The sequence below is a fragment of the Strigops habroptila genome, chromosome 2, assembly GCF_004027225.2.
Source record: "Strigops habroptila isolate Jane chromosome 2, bStrHab1.2.pri, whole genome shotgun sequence".
Classification (NCBI taxonomy): Eukaryota; Metazoa; Chordata; class Aves; order Psittaciformes; family Psittacidae; genus Strigops; species Strigops habroptila.
In genome coordinates, this window is record NC_044278.2 from 95,081,139 (window position 1) to 95,096,350 (window position 15,212).

At 41.3% G+C, this 15,212-nt stretch overlaps 1 protein-coding gene across 4 annotated transcripts in view; it reads left to right on the plus strand.

Moving 5' to 3' along the window:
- Window positions 1-1,229: 1,229 nt before the first annotated feature.
- FNDC3A (fibronectin type III domain containing 3A) overlaps window positions 1,230-15,212 on the plus strand; it is a 121,668-nt gene continuing 107,685 nt past the window's right edge. For 2 of the 4 annotated variants that reach the window (XM_030477545.1, XM_030477549.1), the window contains exon 1: window positions 1,492-1,633. The gene's annotated coding sequence lies outside the window, so the exon portion shown is untranslated. Of the gene's footprint in view, window positions 1,409-1,491; window positions 1,634-11,921; window positions 13,409-15,212 lie in introns of those variants that run through there. The other 2 variants (XM_030477547.1, XM_030477546.1) reach the window with 2 other exon arrangements.

The following is a 15,212-nucleotide window of genomic DNA, read 5'->3' on the forward strand; positions in this document are numbered from 1 at the left end:
TCTGACACAAAGCCAGCACCTGTGGCTGCCTACAATGATGCCCATGGCCACTGCTGCCAATGCCATTCCCAGCCCCACCACTGCCAATGAGTGGTGCCTGACAAAAGCAACTGTGGAAACTCTTTGCTATAGTCTACCAAAACTGCTGGCTAATTCTGGAAACCCGTATTGCAACTGGAGTAAAGTAGGAAAATCAGTGATCTCCTAACAGCTGTAATTGGCAAAGATCTCTGGTTTTATGCCCCTGGATGGCACAACCCACAAATGCTGTGCAGTGGCATTTGTTCAGCCCTGACTCATAGACAGATGAATGCCATCGAATGAATCACCAGCAGCACTTTCCGCAGTACCTAACAAGGTAGCTCATCCAAATATTGATCAGGCCCAAGTCTCTTTAATTTTTGAGATCTGACATACCGTAGTCTAGGATGCTGTTTCACCAGTGAAATGATGAGTTCTGGAAAGGGGGCCTATAGAGAGCAACCAGGATGGCAAAAGATTGGCTAGTGCATCCTTTGTTGACAGGAGCGACCTTCTGCCTGCTGTTAAGCTATAAAAATGATATCAACACTGGTGAAATGCGAGAGAAATAGCAACTTAATAACAGAGAACTTACCGGCAAATTAACAAAACCACTGTATAAAACATCTTTCTGTTCAGTCCACTGCTGCAGAAGGTCATTAAGCCAAACAGTGCAATAAAATGATTTTCATCCATAACGGTTGAAAGGACAAACATTAAGCAAAGGATAGTCACAAATTAGCATTCAGGACATCAGCTGGGCTTTGCAGGTGTTGAGGGAAGATAGCTCCTCCCTGCATAAGCGCCTGGCAAAGCACGTTTCTTCCCCTTTTCCCCCAGATGCTGGACATGACACGCTTGGGCAGTGGGCAGGGGATACCTCAGATGGTCACAGTCACACCTGCACTCCTGGGACCTACGCTTGGCCTCAGGGCAGCTGGGTTAAAAGCCCTTTGACTTTCGCTGTGTTAACAGCCCTTCCTACCCTTCACTCTGCACACCTAGGGCCCAGGCCCACCCAGGTCCAAGCCCAGACCCCAAGTCCAAGCTCCAGCCCCAGCCGCAGCCTCGGCCCAGGCCGCAGCCCCACGACACGGCCCCGCCCTCCCCCCAGGCCCCGCCCATAGACGTGGCCCCGCCCCTCTCAGGGACAGACACACCCCCCCGCGAACGGGCGCATTCCGCGCATGCGCACTGCTCCGCGGAGCCCACTGCCCCCTTGCGGCCCCTCCCAGCCCTCCGCAAAGATGGCGGCCGCGCGGCGGCGGGCAAGGCGGCGGGGCGGAGGCGGCGGCCGCGGCAGCAGCAGCGGTGGCGGCCGAGGCAGACAGTGACAGGTGCGGGGAGGGGAGGAAAAGGCGACAGAGCGGCGGCGGCCGAAGCGCAGGTACCTCGAGTGGGCGGGTAAGAGGGTGGGGGAAGCGGCCGGCGCGGCGCCGCCCCTGCCCGAGCTGCGCCGCCCCTGCCCGAGCTGCGCCGCCCCTGCCCGAGCTGCGCCGCCCCTGCCCGAGCTGCGCCATCGGGAACTCCCCTCCGCTCCCCGCCCGGCTGCCGCTGCCCGCCGGTGCCGGAGACCGAACCGTTAGCCGGGAGAGCCGGCGGGGCCATGGCGGTGAGTAGGGGCGCTCGCTGCCCCGAGGCGGCTGGCAAACCGCCGCCTGTCCCTCGGCAGGGTGGGGAGAGGGGGTGCGAGGGGACCGGGGCAGCGCCTCCACCTGCCCCCGGGGCGGGCGGGCGGGCGGCGGCAGCCTGGCCCCTGAGGAGCCGGTTGCCCGAGGAGGGCCGGGAGCCGGCGCCTCCGGCTGGAGCCCCGCAGAAGAAACTTTCTGTCGCCCTTCCCGGGCTTCTCTGCCCTCGGCGATGCCTCTCCCGGCCGGGGCGGGGGATCCTCCTGTCAGCGCCGGGCGGCGGGGCTGGCTCCTAGGGCAGGGCTGGTGGCTGCCGCGGAAGGAGGGCGGTTGTTCGCGGAGGAGAAGCAGATGCGAAGCGCGACCAGGACAGCTGAGCTGTTTGTGACAGGCGGGGAGGAGAAGGAAGTGGTGGTTTTCAACACCTCTTTTCGGTGGTGGTGGTGATGTTCTCCTGCTAAGCCGTAAAGATTCCCTCGGAACTCTCAGCTAAAGGGGCTGAGCATGTGTTTCTGTAGGTAGATAAAAAAAATCTTTCCTAGAACAGTGTAATCATCTGGCCGAGTACTAGCAGAGCTATTCTTTCAGCTAGATTCCTGCCCGATTCCTCCTTTCCTGAGTATTACTCAAGACTGGTAATAAACCTAAACAGAAACTTTTTGTTGCTTCCAGGCAACTAGAAAGTGAAAGCAACTAAAAGCAAAAATGAAACTTTTCAGCTGATTTTTCATGTGCGAAGTAAAGAAAATAAGCAATGGAAACGAGAAAATATGTTGGCTAGGAGCAAATCGTGCTTTATGAGTGGCATCTTAAGACGCGTTAGTAATTTGTTTAACCTTGTCAAAGGCAATTCATTAGCTACCTTAGATGTCAAGTGTTATTCCAGATCATATCATATTATGAAGTAATTTCTGTGAAGTGTTCTTTGGTTTTAGAATTTAAGCCTCCACTTATTGAAATACATATAAATATCTTCAATTATTATGAAGACTTCAAATCTCTCTTTTTTTGCTTCTAAGTACTTGGTAGCTTCTGTCTTAAAAGCTATAGGTCTCAGTTCTTCTAAGCTTTGAGCTTAAAAAAGCTGTTTTGTTGTTATGGCAATGGGCAACTTTCTGCCTTACGCAGCATAGAAGTGTAACTGTAGCCATGATGTGAATCTGCATCCATAGATGTGTTTATATTCTGTGTTGTGAAATAGTATGAATCACAGCAACTCGGCAGTCCTTCAAATTTGGAAAGTACATTCAGTTAATTTTTTTTCTGCCTTTTATTTTTTTAGTGAGGAAATGGTCTCAAATAACTATGAAATTTCATCACATGATGAATGGGGAAGTAGGAAGCTTTCAGGTAGGGAGAAGGCTGTGCACATATCTGACAGTATGAAGTAGCTGAGTACCTATAGCTCGCAGTGTTGCAAATTGGATAGAGTTCTTAACACCTGGTGTTCCTACTAAGCAGGGGAGCAGGAAGGGTGCTGATCAAGTTTGGAAACAGCACCTAGTTCTAGATTCACTCTGTGTATACAGAGTATACCGAAGTCATCTTGATGCGTATGGATTGAATCTGGCATTTGTTTTGGCAAACTACACCAGAATGTTTTTTCTGGTGACTTTGGGGGGTGGAAATTGACATGCTGAATCCATTACATTGGGGCATTGGGCACGGATTTTGGCAGATGAAGGCTTAGTTAAGAGAGGTGCAGATCCTCGTTCTCAGGAAGGTCAGCACTTGCTGGTCAGTTGCTTAGGTCACTTGGTCAGGATGAGGGCAATCTGCTTTGAGCAGAGTCACAGGCTGACTACTGTAGATGATAATACTAAAGCAGAATTAGATGAGTGTCTCAGTTTTTTCAGGGCAGTGGAGAATCTTTAAAGGCTTTTTGCTGTATGACAAACTCTATGTGTATGAGTTACATGAGGCTCAGGTGATTACATACAGCACTGAAGTTACCTGATTTTAATCTGTTAGTAGCATTTCATTAGTAGCTACTAATTTGTAAACTTAAGACTCGAAACCTTTTGATTTTTGTAGGCAATAATGTAATGGAATTGCAGAAATTTGAATTATGATTCAGACTAATAACTCATTTGCTTTGGGCTGTGAGTCCTATGGGTCTCGCAATGCTTTTGTTAGTTATTCTTTGCCTTGTGGCCATTTAATTTTACTTGAATTTGGACCTACATCAGCTAAGTCAGTGTTACACTGATGATCACTTTGGCTCAAGATACCTCAAAGAGATCTTTTGTAATTATTATTGCAACTTCAACTACTTACCTGAACGTGCTTCTGCAGTGTTCTGTCTTAGGGCTTACTGGGAAGCTAAACCCTCTGGCTTCAGGAGTGGTACAATTTTTCATCTTTGTCAATACTTTCTCTTAAATGGTTTTAACTTCTAAATGCTTTTAGGCAACACGCTAATTTACTTTGCCAGCAGGTGACTTCTGAGATAGTGTATGATATCGTAAATGTGTTGGTCTCTAGCAATATTGAATGCTCAAAAGGTGTTAAGTGCTCGTGTTCTGACTTGTTTATTGATATCTCTGTCAAAGTAGCAAATTCTATAACCTAGCCCAGTCACCTTTTTGGGGGTGGATTGGGTGAACTGGCAAAGATACAGTCTTGTTCATTCTCAGACAGGTGCTAGAGAAGGCAGTTTTTGGGAGCTGCAGGCCCGCTTCCCAGATAACATTGTTGTCTGCAGCTATTGATGTTTGTTGTCAGTGCCTCCTAGAATCTGAAGAATTCTTATCTTCCTCTAGCATCCAGCAACTCTGTACCTTTTTTCTGACCTCCACCTTCTAATTGTTATGGGATTTCAAGTTCAATCTCAGCTAAAATGTCTACAGGTAACATGTCGTGTTTCATCAGTGTGTTTCTGTGATCTAAGATGTGAATTGGATTCTCTCTGTTATATCTGTCAATAACACTTCTATATTTTATCATCCATTTCTTCAAGACTGTTGGCTTGGGGAAATTCCCAAGCAATTTGTAGCAAAATTGAGCTTGGCTGCAGTTTATAGTGCACGAGTTGAATTGTGAGCCATTGCTTTTCCTGTAGAACCAGATCTAGTAAAAATAGATTTGACTTGGACTGTCAATTCTTTAGCTTAACTAAAAGATACTGTCTGTATCTCAGGAAAGCGATAACAGTTCAGAATGAGTACACTGCTGCTTTTTCTGTTCAGCAAACACAAACAATGTTTATTTTGCTCGTGGGGCCAATGTTTCCTGAGCTACAGAAATGACCGTTTTTTTGCTCGTTCTTTGCCCGTACAGTAAACTTTGAGCTTCTTTAATGCTGATGTTCACTTGGTGCCAGTAGAAAAACACCGTTAGCCTTTTTCTTAAACTTGTCTGTCCATGAAGTTTAGTGGTTTTGTTTATGTTCGGTAATATTTTGGATTATCACCTTGGGATCTGTATTTTGTAGGGCTGATGAGTAGAAGATGTTTAGAAAGTGTCTGTAACACTTAATAGTATAATATGTTTCTTGTAGGTTTTCATCTTTAATTGTTCCAATTAAGTTACATTTAATTTCAGAGGGAACAAGTATTTTCGAAGGTGGTGTTCCATCCACCCCGCAGAGATCTGATCCTGTTCCAGCTGCTCACATACTCTTGAGCCTGTAACCAGTGAAAATATTCAGACTTTTTTGCTAAGCTGTCATACATGACTTCAACAAAATTTAAATGGAAATAGAATTTGCTATGCCCTTTTGCCAGTAGTGAAAGAGATTTTTTAGCTGTTGTTTTCATGCCGGACTCCACTGTATAGTGAGAAGTCTTTTTATACTCACCTGTTACGTCATGTACCCTTTATTCGTTGTATTAATAATCTGCTTTGGTTGGAATACGTGCTGCGGAAACTGTTGGTCTTCATTATGATGGCACAGTTGTGTAGAGTACTATACTACTATTCTTCTTGGATGTATTGGTTTAGAATGCTTTTCTCTTTACAGTTGTAGTACCTCAGGAATAGAATATCCTTGCATTTTCCAAACCCTTTATTAAAACTTCAACGCCACGTTCATTGGCAGTGTCTTCACAGCACCTTTCAATTTGAGTTAGACTGGACATACTTTCCCCTCTTTGCCCTCCTGGTTCCAAATAGACTTTCACTGTTTGTGTCTAGGCAAGCACATTTGTTGGTCTGAGTCTCACTGGACCTACCTGTGTATCTACTAGTTTGCTTAACTGAATTCATATTTTTATCTTCCTGTAAGTTTTTGCTTTTCCAGGATGTGTGGTTCCTCTTCTGGTCATACTGTCCCAAAACATCACCTAGGTTAACATTGGTACCTTCTCTTTCTGTTTGGCATCGTCGTTGCCAAACACCATCCCAACAGCAGTTTGCAGAAGTAAAATAGGAGTGCTTAATACACCTATACTGTACCCCCCCACACCCCGGCTTTGCTTCCGGAATTGTTCTGAAGCATTTCAGACAGATTAAGAAAGCTGCAAAACCTCTTCATTTATAGGCAGTGAAGGTGTTGTACATTTATAATTAATGAAAAAAATATATATTTAATTACTTTGGGCATAATGTAGATATTTTCCTTTTTGTCAACTCAAGTTTTCAACCCTGGTTTAACCAGTAGAATTCATTTTTATAGTTCATTAGTAAAAAAGAAGCACGGCACTTTCTAAGGTCTGATAAATGTCTTCTGCTTTCCAGAAGCACTAAAACAAGTCCTTCTACTTCCTGGCTACATACAGGCTTCTATAATACAGCGTCAAAAAACCTGTTTCACAACTATGAAAATTTACAAAATTGAACCAATGCATTCCATGATTTAAAAAAACTATTTATCCAAGTCTGGGAAATTGTCCAGAGGGAAAATGACAAGGTCCAAAAGGATTTATGCTATGACAGGTGTTGATAGATAGGAACTTTATTCAGTAGCTGGGAGTGAAAAGAAATACGTGGCACACAGATGTTAACTTTACCTTCTGCATGACAGTTCTTTTTGTATTTGCTTCGGGGTTTTTGTACGTTGGTTGCGTTTAAATATGTGAAGCTCAGTTCTTAATGTCTTTTGGTCTTGAATAACTTGAGGTGAAAATGAACTTAAACCTAGAACTTTATTGTTACCTGCAGTATAAAGTAAAAAAACCTGTAGTTCACAAGTGTAAGTAATTCCTTGTAAATGCTATTGAGTTTCCCCAATGTACAAATCCAATATCTGGCAAACAAAGCCCAAGCTTAACTTACACAAGATCCTACAAGCATGGGCTGCTGCCAAGCTTCTGTCTCATTTCCCCTCGCTAATGTAGTGTACTTAATACCGTATCTTACTCCTTTGATTACAAAATAAATCCTTCTTCTCTAACTTCCAGTTCTCAAACTGCAGGGTTTGCTTCAGTTTGTTCTTCTTTTAACTGCAAGAACTGTATCTACTAGATGTCTTGACAGAAGGAAACTGAGATATAAGCAACAGAGTATCAAGTGTTTTAGTTTTATTGTAGGGCAGAGGAACACATTTTTTAGATAGTGGTAATAAATCAAGTAGTAATCATATGTAAAAAGTATGCATGTAGCTGAAAACTAATCTGTAAGCAGAAATTAACTGGATAAGGAAGTTCAACACAAAAACTTTTGTGACTTGCAGTGTCTTGGGAATGAGAGAGAACAATGACTAACTATATACTAGTATTTCAAAATATCTATTGATAGGCTGTTAGGGGACTTGCTACAGTAAGAGTAAATATCATAAACTACAAGAGTTACCATGTCTCTGCAAATCCTATAGACTGTTAAAAATGGGCAAGACCGTACTTCAAGAAGACTGTTTCTTTACCCACCATACTTTAAGAAAACTGTTTCTTTACCCCTTTAGTCTAGTATGAAGGTAGATTGAAGATGTTGAAACAAAGTACTAAGAAATGAGGACTAAAAGAAGCTGCAGAAATAAGTAACGATTGTTGACAGTGATCATTGTTAGATGCAGCTGAAATGTAATCTGTTTTAATGTCTTTGGTCTTGCTAATAACTTGACTGCCCACATATAACAATATTAGTATATATGTGCATTCCACTCAATGGCATGAGGATAAATTACCTTAATTCGAGTAATATATCTTAAAAGTATTTGGGTGCATTTAATTATGTATGTCATGACAATACAGCTCCAAATAGATTAGTTTCTGATTTTGTGGGTTTATTTTTGTTAACGAATTGACAACTGTTTGGTGTTGCAATTTCATGTGTAAAATAGGAAGCTGTGAGCAGCTTTGTCCTCTTGACTTGATTGGGCAATCAAGCTAGCTGGTCCCATGGTGTTTTGACTGACTAACATTTTTCTTGGAGGATAAGTTGGAACTTGGGAGAAGGGAGTTCTGGTATTATCTGAGAAACCTGCTCTTGCTGGTCTTCCCTTTCAGTAGTTGCAGAGACTCCTCTATTGGAGAACTCTCCAGTGAGTAGCATATTCAAGTCTTCAGAAGTAGCATTCATCTTGAGATGCTGTTTGACTACTCTGCTTTAATTTTTTTTCTATATGGTGTGCAAGTAACTGCTGCAGTACCATTGTGACTAACCTTAGAAAAGTTTAGCACCTGCCAGGGTGGCTGCCTCTTGACCTTGTTGCTATTGTTGTCTGTAGCTTTATGAATGCTGTTCATTGACACTGGAAGAAACAGTTCCTCTCTGCTTATACCTATGTTTGGCATTTGTGTATTTGCATAAATGAAATGGATCAGACAACTGTTCTATGTTGAAACTGTCCGGTTTTTGTAAGATCGATTTTAAGCTAAATCTGTCGAACAGTTTAATTCACTGTGTTGTTGACCAGTTGCTTGCAGTGGTGCAAGCGGGAGCTGCTAGAATGATTTAGCAGAACTGACTTACAACAGTTTAAAGTCTTGATAAAAGGACATCTCCCGAATGTGTATGTTAGACCTCAGAACACCTTCTTTTCTGGTGAATTTTTACTTTTAGGAAGTTGTTTCCATAAGCCTGTCTTGACTTGTCATGTTCTATGCTATTATCCTGTTCCTTATGGGAGCAGAGACCTTCAGGTTTTCCAGAAAGAATCAGTGGAGAAGAAGTTTAAAATCTATTAGACATGTAGCCTCATTGATCCTATGTCATCTTGCATTTGGATAGCGTAGTTCTCAGTTTTTCAGAATGAGCAGGAAAAAGCTGTTTCAGAAGAGCTCTTTAGAAGCCGCCCATTCTGCTTGAATCATGCACTCCTTGTAGGTTCAACACCGGCAGCTGTCTCTGCAATAAATTTATGTCACTGACCAGTTTCATCACATTAATAAAAATATATCCCTGTTTTTAGTTTGCCTTAAAGGAATCATATAAAAAATTATTTTCAAAATGTCCTTGCTGCTCATAGCTTCAGAGTTGATAACAAATGAGGAAGTAGCTTGATTCTTGGCATTGAATTTGATTGTTTTCTCAAAAACTAAGCATGTTCTTAAACAGAAATGAAGGCAAGAGTAATGGTTAACTGGGAAAGGCCAAGCTGTTTTTGAACCTGTGTGATTTGCAGAAAATAAACTGAAGGAAATCCAGTCCTGGCAGAAACTTGAAGAACCCAATTTAGCTGGTATAAAAGTATAAAAGTAAAACTAGGAAAGTTTAAGGAAGCTCTTGAGAGTAACAAGAGTGTAGAACAAAACAGCCCCATAGTTTAGATCAGCATAGCATAAGTGGAATTGCATTGGAGATCTTTAAGTGGTGCAAAAAATAGACTACGCAGTTCACTTTCCTAATGTCTTTTTGAGGATGCTTCCAAGAGTGTCTAAAAGGCAGTTGTTCCTGTAAGACAAAAGAGGCCACAGTATAGCACCCAAACAATGTGTGACAGTGAACCAGATTCATGTACCCTCTAAAGACTAGGTGCAAGTTTGCAGCCAGGTGCTGACTATTTACTCATTGATTTTAAAATGCACACTATCAAGTTAGTTCTGGGTAAAATGAACAGATTGATTCTGATTTGTGATATGGTTGCACTTATCGCTTCCTAAAAGTTACAGAACCAGTTCAGTCTTCTTTTGTTGGAAGGTATAAGAGGGAGGGGCAAATAGTTGGAAAGTACGGAATTCTTCTTGTGCAATGACTTCAAGTTATATGTACTTCATCCAGATAAGGACTGTGGATGGTTTTTTAAGAGTCTAGCAATAGTAACAACATTTACAACCAGAATGTTGTGTTTTCAGGTAGTCTCCATTGCAATGGTCTTGTTATGTACTGTCCAGAATTTAACAGTTGTGCTGGACAAGATGAGGTGGTAAGTGTCTATGAACATATTATGCGTGTCTGAATGACTGATTTATCAGTGTCTAGTTCTTTATGTAGTCTTCACCTTCAAAAGTTTAGTTTTCTACATCAGCTCCTAGTAAGAGCTTAGCCTCTTTGGCTCAGATTCAGAAAACTGCTGGCTCATAAATACAAATTCATTAAACTTGAACAGCTGGAGTGTTTCCAGTTATCTACTATGCAATCTCATATAAGTCATAATACCCATGACACAAATGCATGAACTGCATTTGAAACTGATCTTAAATCATTGCTGTTCACAACCTGGAGTATGAAGGTAACCTGACTTACCTGATGCGATGTTAAGGTTTACCATTATGTGCCTTGACCATTCTTGCTTTGGCCAAGGCAGTAACTATTGGGAGTGAGTTAGATGCAGTACCCTTTTGGGCTGTTCAAGTGCAACCTGCATTTGCTCATCAATCAGTATTTTCTTCATCACAGTACTGCATTCACTTTACAACTTTTAGTGTCTGTCTTCCAGTGGTACCTAGTATGAACAGAGGCATGTATTGCGTTTCTCAGATTTCTTGGAGAATTGTGTTTAGCGAGTGTCTGTGACACAACTTGAGAGTTATGGTTGTATTTCCATGTTTATGGTAGAGGTTGTAGATTCTTTTTTTCCTATTGGGAGTTCCAGTACTTATTAAAACATTTTGCATATCTTGATTTCTAACTGTTTTGATGTAGTGTTTGTTTCTAATGAATGTCAGATTTTGACTTTGTTGATTTACTATATGAAACTGTACTTCTTTATAATTGCCTATCTGCAACTTTAGTATTATAAACGGGACTGAAGGGAATAGCCATTTCAGTTTCACTTAAAAGATGGTTAAATTAGTGAAATAGGAATGTTCCACAGAACAGCTTCCTTCTAACACTCCTGTTCTGTTGGAAAATGTTTCATCAAGTTTTCCAGGAAACACTTTTCTAAAACAGGAAAATATTTTATGAGGAACAAATCACATTTTTTAAATAAATTGCATATTAATTGAAATAATAAGTTCAGAACTGAAAAAGAAAAGCCAGTATACTGTAACTGCCACATCCAAAACTGTGTGACTAGAAAAAATGGTGAATGTATGGGGAAAAAAAAGTAAATCATCCTGTTCAATTCTGATTCTTAAGAACAAACACAAAACTCTTCAGCATGCTTCATAACTTTAATAGCTCAGCTACAATCTTACAGATTTCTGGGTAATTATTATGCTCTAATACATTTCTGTACCAGCTACATCACTGTATCTGAGCTTTTTCCAGTAGTGCAGTAACGTAACTAACATCTGTTGCCTATGCTTTGTTATTTCCTCTTCACTCTAGACATGTATTTTGTTTCTAGAATTTTCCTCATTTTCACATATTTGTATGCCTTGGGCACTTTCATTTGTCCTCTCTTATCTGATGACTTCTGAACTGGATGGCCAATTTGACAGATTGGAAGGAATCACAATAGTGATTATTACAAGTCTCAAATTGGCAGGCAGGATACATCTTCTAAGGACTAGGAAATAATAAAGAATAAATTCATCTCACAGTAAGCACTAAAGGATGGACATGGTGAGTACTTATGAATGTCTCAATCACAGGAAAAGTTTTAGTAGTAGTTGGCATCTTGAAAAGAAGAGTCACTCAGATGTGAGGCTCTAATCTGAATAAAATAGGGTTTTATTATTTCAGCTGTTTGAAAGATTTATTTTTAAAGTGCACCTGCTGTCTTCATGTTGAAGAAGGCAAAATCAAAGCATTTCATGCATTCGGATTGGGCAGTGGTTTTATGGTCTTTTTGGTTCTGTAAGTTCATTCCTTAGTCTTTGGCAAAACCTACAAACCTTGTTGTTGTTCTTACTAGAAGTTGTCTGGACGTGAGGATAAGCCTTGCCTGTGATTCCTGGATGAGCGTAACTGCAGGAGGACATGGGTGAAGGAGGAATGGACCCCTGCTCTGCCGTACTGAGCCCACTGGGAAGCCATTATATGGCATTATATAGCGACCCCAAATTGGCAGCTGGTTTTGTCACTTCTCATGGAATAGCAACATGCAGTTTGGAAACATTTAGTACTGCTTTCACTGAGCCTGTTCCTTATGCTGTGCCTTTCTGTGTTAGGCACTTTTGTCTTGTCCCTGCTTAAACTTCCATCCTCTTGTATAGAATCAAGGCTCTTATGAACTGCCCTCTGTAATAATATATCTGTTTGTATCTGTTGGTTACCAGATTTGGCAGAACTAGGATGTGAAAGAGTGTTAAGTTGCCAAGTATTGTGGTAATAAGTGGGTAGGTAGAAAAGGTGCACTCTAAATCACAAAAACTGAGGAAAAAGCAGCAATGCAGATTTCTCCTTCTGTATGCACCAGAGATGCCACTGTGGAATGTGGCCTTGTAAGCCCTCCAGTTGTGGGAAAAGCAATTGATTGCTTTTTATATCAAACTCAATAACCAGAAGCAGTGAATCTCTAGGAAAGGAGTCTTCCTTAGTGTTTGGGGTTTTTTTTGTGCACAGTACTGTAACTAGCTATTACTTCATTTATCATAGTAGTGCCACAGCCCAACTGAAATGAAAAGTAAGTTTGTGTTGTGTGCTTAATACACGAGTATACTTCTTCGTTTGTAATTATCCTCTAATGCAGCTTTCCTCCTTTTTCTCAGAAGAAAGGCTAAACTACAAAGTAATTGTATTATGGACGTACCCCAGTGCTATGGGTATGTCTTCCAAAGTTTGAAGCTTAAGCCTGCGAGTTTGAGTTTTGGTTAGCACTGTCATTGTTACTTTGTCTCCCAAGCTCTTAAAAGCTGTCAGATTCTCAATTCAGATATTCAGACTGCTGTCCCCTCTTTGTGTTCCAATGTATCGAAACCCGTTTAACTTTGGCATTACATGTCGTATTTTGATTGACTGAAATTCATAGATTTTTTTTTTTTTTTTTTTAATTGACTCTGAAATTAATAGAAAAATTCTGCTCAGCAAGGGCTTTGCAGATTGCCTTCTTCAGCCCTTTGTCAGGACCTTGCATGGTCAGGTCTTGGCTTTCTACAGCAGTGGTCTCCAAACTTTGTTGATCATGCACCCCATCAGTAAAGATGTTATGAGTGTGCACCTCCAATATATGTACATTTTAAAATCATATGCATATGCTACTATACTAATACAGTATGTACACTACAAAATATGCACAAAAAAGGAAAGGATGAGATAAAGATGAAAAAATCAAAAACAGAATATTTTCTTCTTGCACCCCAAGGGATTGTCTTGTGCACCCCACTTGGGAGACTGCTGATCTACAGGACTGAGATTTTTGCAGCTTCTCAGGGCAACCTATGCAAGTGCTACACCACTCTCATTGTGAAGGTGTCTTTCCTGCCCCCCAGCCAGCCAGAATTTCAAGTGGTGTAGCATATGTGCATCACTTCTTGGACTTCTGCTGCATGCCTCCAAGAAGAGTTTGATTCAAGGCTCTTGATAAGCATCGTTCATGTAGTAGGATCCAGCCAGTAAGTGACCCCTGCCTGCTCCAGTGCTCTTAGCTTCTCGTTGTCTTTCATGAGTCTAAGCCCAGTAACAGGCTTTGTAGCATCTTTCTTATACTGAGTAGGAAGAGGTGGCTGGGAAGAGCAAAGCTGGATGTGGTATTCCAGATGCCACCTTATAAATGCTGAGTAGTGGGGAATAATCACTTCCCTTAGCCCATTGGTTGTGCTTCTCTGCTAATACAGTCCAGTATGCTGTTAGCCTTCATTGTTATAAGGATGCGTGCTGCTGACTCATGTTTTACCTTGGTGATCCAGCTGATTTAATGCTGGTAAGTTCTTCAGAAACTGTTGTTAAGATCTGCTGCCAGTCTTTTGGAGATGGAAAAGCTGATCCTTTGCACATGCAGAGGAAACGCACTGCCCAATGATCTCAGCCTTACAAGATTCCTTAACTCTTAATGAACAATTGACTGAGTAAAAAGCAGAGTTGTATATGACTTTAGAACATGAGAGTAATGCCACAGAAATGGTAAAGGGCCAAATCTGAAGGCATTTAAGGATTGAGTTAATTGTCATTATAGTCAGGAAGGCAAACTTGCTTACTGAACTATTGAGTGGCACTCAGTCTTTGATCCTGAACAACATTTAGCCTTTTGGCTTGTTGGTGTAATCCATTCTTTAATGGTTCCTCAGGCATAAGCCCTGCAGTCTCTAAGCAAATCATATCCAGTAAATTTAGATGTCTTCAATTTGCTTCAGTTTTGATAGCTTTCAGAAAAATCTTTCAATGTCTTTTCAAATCCATGTGGTAAGAAAAATGAATAACAGTTCAGTTGGGGGTAGTGGGGAATAGGTAGTTTGCTACCTAAGTCTCATATAAAACATAAACCTACGCAACTTGGTTGAAATCTCAGGAGACCTTGTACTTTTCTTGCATCCTAGGACAGACTCAATGCAGATTCTGAAAGAACAGTGACAGCTGAGTTAACAATCTTGAATTACATTTGGATGTCTACTACTAGTTCAGTATGTTCAGTAACAAGACAAGAACTGAGATAGCTGTTCATGCGGTAGTTGCAGTGCATGAGTCAGTATAGATTTCTAAATAACCATGCCTTTAATGCGCCACCAGTAGAAAATCACTTCTCAGCTGTTTCTGTGCTTAGCAACAGTGTATTACCTATCTATTCAACTAATGTGTCATTTTCCTTGTCTGGTCCTTTTTAGTATGTCCACAAGAATAGTGCAGTGAGTTGGCCTTAAATAAATCCTTAGATTTATCCCACGTGTTATTTTATCCCTTCTGAGGGCTGCCGCATCCATTAGTTTTCAGTGGTGCAGGAAATCTGACAATAGGCTGGTGAATTGTTTGTAGTGGCTCTGCAGGAGGAACCTGACCTCTTGTCCAAATGCAAGTTGCTTTTCTTGAGTCCTTTTCAAGACCTCACTAAATCCCAAGTATATTGGGAAACTAGATGGAGTTGGAAGACAGTTATGTCATCCAGAGCAGTTTTATGTGGAGTGAGGCTGAAATTATGGTATGCACATACTTCAGTATGGAACAATATTTTCAAGAAGTTGTAGTCACTTGTACTACTCTTTTGAATAGGTATCAGCTTTACATCAGCAAATTGGAGACAATCATTTTAGAAAGAATAGCTTTACCCTTATTAAACCCTTTTGTTATGCCTAGCTTTTTAAGCTATTCATGTCATTTTAGTGGAGTAAAATGACTTGGTCTCTTATCACTGTCATGGTTTGTCATTTCCAGTCTTCCTTCTGACTTCCCTTTTTTCTCTTCCTCTCCTCACACACACACACACCC